Source organism: Pinus tabuliformis, chromosome 5_1, assembly GCF_031772625.1.
Source record: "Pinus tabuliformis cultivar Carrire ecotype Pingquan chromosome 5_1, CPIR1, whole genome shotgun sequence".
NCBI lineage: Eukaryota > Viridiplantae > Streptophyta > Pinopsida > Pinales > Pinaceae > Pinus > Pinus tabuliformis.
The window spans coordinates 447,528,644-447,532,885 of NC_142305.1; the positions used below are offsets into that span (position 1 = coordinate 447,528,644).

The following is a 4,242-nucleotide window of genomic DNA, read 5'->3' on the forward strand; positions in this document are numbered from 1 at the left end:
AGCCATAGAAATTTGATTTAACTTGCAAGTCTTCGTACTGTTATAGGAATTAATGATTCGTTTTAGCCGTTGTGGAAAGGACTCTGTTGCTCTGGTCTGTAAAAGCGCTAAACCGCTATCGTGTTATATAGACCGCTATCGTGTTATATAGACAGCAAGTATGTATATACCACATTTGGCCTGTTCGAAAATTCAATCTTGGGTTTAAGCAGTAAAAGCTAATACAAACCAAGGAGAATTAGATGGCAATATGTCATTAGAACTGTCCATTATTTTCATATGATCAAGAAATTTTGGGAACAAAATTTTACAAAAAGCAATCCATTAGACAGTTTTTATTAACACATTTACAAAGATTTGTATGTCATGGTCATCATGTTCTCAAATTCCTCAAAATCGATTCTACCATCTGAATTTCTGTCAAATCTTGTGATCATCATTTCATAACTCTCCAAATTTTTTCTTTCTTTTACTGCTAAGCTGAGAAGGGCCTCTTGAAGTTCAATTGGGCTGATGAACCCATCCCAATTCTCATAAAAAATGCTGAACGTTTCATCAACTCCGACAACAATTCCTCCTCTGTCTCTGCATGCTCGTGAGGCTCCAGAGAACCCATCATTATTTTCATATTACGATCAGATATATTTTGAATTTCTAAGTATTTCCAGCAACCCTTCTACATCCTCTGCAGTAACCGTGCCATCGCCATCGCTGTCCAAGACATTGAAAATTCGAGAGAGGTCCCATGTATGAACGAAGGCCATGTATCTTTTATTTACAAGATCATTGGCTTTTTCATCAATCATACTTCCGGACAACGGGTATTTTACAATAGCTCTTATAATATCTGGGTTTTTTATTGCAAAGTTCAGGGAACTTAGTTTTCATCATCTCAGAATCCCAGACATAAACATAGTAGTTGTAGAAGCTATAAAACTTCTGGACCCAACTCAGGGCCATGGATACAATAATGCTCCAGTTCATGGGCATGGCAGAAACATTTGAAACTGCAGGGTTTCTGATGATAAGATCAGACACCATTTTTTGGTATATGAATGAGATGCCTCAATTCAATAATTATTGCAATGGAAAGAGCAGAGAAGAAAAAAGGGTCGGTGTATGTTGGGCGTTACAGAATGGTAGCTATGAAAGCCTGCGATTCGTATTTAGAGGCCTTTGATTACAGGCAGCGAGTTGCTATGAAACTGAGCAGAAGTAACCACTGCAATTTCCATTGAGAAGCCTGCGGTAAGTTACTGTGAAACTCAGAGGAAACAACCAATGAATGTGTATCAACGTTTAGAGATGTGTCATTTCCTATGCGGATATTACAGTTCTGAAAATTAGTTGTACGAAGGCTCTTGGAAAGTGCTCGGCCGGGTCATGTGCCGCCCTGACTTTCTACAAAGAAGACTCGACTCCTTCCAGTTTCTTCGGATTTGGAATGGAACAGTAAAAATGTTGGATCAATCATGAATGTGTGGGAATTAAACGAGTAAAATGGATGGAGAGATAGAGGCAAAGTGGTATTTCTTTTTCTATATGTAAGTAAACAAGTTAATAGTTTAAGACTCACTATTATTTTGAAAACAGTGAAAACTTGGTTTTTTTATAAATGGTAGGTCACTGTGGTTTTTTAAATTATTATTTTGAAAACAGTGAAAACTTGGTTTTTTATAAATGGTAGGTCACGTGGTTTTTTAAATAATAATGCTTGGTTTTTTTATAAATGGTAGTTCACGTGGTTTTTTAAATAATAATGATCAGTCATTTTATTTTTGAAAATAATATTGAGTGATAATAGTTTTATTACTAATTTATCAACTAAGTTATAATAAGTATTTCCACTATTTTAAAAATATAAAAATCTACTATATTAAAAAACTATTATAATAAGTATTTCCACTATATTCACTGTCATGAGAATGATTTTGATAAATTATTTTTATTTTCTCCACTTATAAATATGGACAAAAATGATTTAATTTATTTGATATATATTATTATTTATTTATAATATTTATTTAAGGTTAGATGAAGAGAGATTATTTTTATTTTTAAATTTGTAAATAGTAATATAAAATTATTTTAATTTTCAAATTTTCAATTTATAAATATTAAAAGACAAAATCTTTTAATATAATAATATTTTGATATAAATATTATATATACTAGTTTTTATTATATATATATATATATATATATATATATATATATATATATTATTTTTATTATATATTGTTTTTCTTTTATAATAAGTATTTCCACTATATTCACTGCCACGAGGATGATTTTGAAAAATTATTTTTATTTTCTCCACTTATAAATGGTCAAAAATGATTTAATTTATTTGATATATATTATTATTTATTTATAATATTTATTTAATGCTATTTGAAGAGAGATTAATTTTATTTTTAAATTTGTAAATATTAATATAAAATTATTTTAATTTTGAAATTTTCAATTTATAAATATTAAAAGACAAAATATTTTGAAATATAATAATATTTTGATATAAATATTATATTTACCAGTTTTTATTTTATATATACTTTTCTTTCTATTATATATATTTTTTCTTTCATATTACCGCGTTTATAGTAAATGTATATATCATTTTTACAATTGTAATTGAAAAGATGAACGAATAAAGTAAATCACAAACTTCTAAATGTTTCATTAAAAAAAATAGAATATGATGATGACAAAAATAAATTTTATCTATTTTTTATGAATTTTTTCAGGTTTTAAGGTTTGTTTAGATTCAAAGTATATGGTTGGAAATCGTTATAACCAAAGTTCATCATACTCTTGCAGTAATTGAACATAAGTGGAGGATAATAATAATCATGGTTTCTAATCACTCAAAATAATTTAACCCATTTGACTTAGAATTAAAATGTATTTATATTAATTTGTTTATTATTATATATCATTATATTTGTATTATATTATAATCATTATTAATTGTTATTTTATCAAATTGCAATTAATTTTACTATAAAGTTTTTCATGATTATTATTTGAAGTTTTATTGCTAAAGTATCTTTTCATTGGGAAGTCGCGGGTCAATTCTTCTTGATGTTTTCGAGATAGGCTTTGATTAGTTTGGTCAACGGGATGTGATCCATTCAGGTGGATTTGCTAGGATTTTTCTTGAGAGACAAAAGAAGAAAAAAAAACTCTTCCATATGTTGCAATCAATGTGTTAAGCCCCTATACTACTAGTGTAACCCCTTATTGTTATTAGTGCAACCCCCTTATTGTAATATTGTGCCCATATAGTCACCATGTTGTTATTATTATGGCCCATAGAAGCTCACTATTGTTATTGTTGTGTCCCTACAATATTATTGTTATATAGGCTCTGATTGTATTGGGACCCCTTAGACTCCTATATATAGAAATGAGGTCTTGTCATTTGTATCATCCAAGAATTGTTCATTTGTGTAATGTAAAGGAGGTTGTCCCCTCGAACAGACTGATTTTTAAGTCGTTGATATTTTTTTTCTATCTTTTTATGAATTGGTTTCATAACATTTGGTATCAGAGCTTTGGATTCTAGGGTTTCGCTGCTCCAAACAGGTCCTCGTGGCATTTTCGTTATAACTTTTTCTCTACAACGTTTCAGAAGCTAAAAAAAAAACCCACTTGAGCCAAAATCTTTGTGAACTTCAGATCTTGTATCGCTATATTTTTGGATATATGATCTGAGGAAGTTAGGGTTTTTGCAACCTCCAGAATTCCATCTCAAACAGGCATTATGGAATTTTCGATCTAATTTTATTTCTACGAAGATTAAGACTCTGAAATTAAAACCCGTTTGAGACGTAATCTTGGTGAAGCTCAGGCCCAAATTGCAGATCTTGTTTCACTATATTTTTGGAGATACGGTCCAAGGCATTTAAGGTTTCTACAAGCTCCCGAATTACATCCCAAACATGTGACCTTGGGAAAATCATCATAACTATCTTTTTGAGCATTAGATTGAAATTTTGTAAGAAGTTAAAGAAAGAAGACATATTGTATTTTTCTGTGTATTGTTTTCAGGTCCAAAGGTAGAAACAGTGACACATGGAACTTTGTACAAGTTTTTTCTACTGAAGAAATATATAATCAGGTCATCTTGGGCGATTAGGCATAACTATTTCTTGGAGAATCCAATTTCGATCAGACTAGTGGCATCGGAAATAGGACGCAAAGGGCTAATGCAAATCATAATTTCAAACCTTCGAGATC

General features: G+C 29.9%; 1 pseudogene; it reads right to left on the reverse strand.

Moving 5' to 3' along the window:
• Positions 1 to 338: 338 nt before the first annotated feature.
• LOC149165407 (calmodulin-like protein 3) lies at positions 339 to 1,120 on the reverse strand (annotated as a pseudogene).
• Positions 1,121 to 4,242: the final 3,122 nt, after the last annotated feature.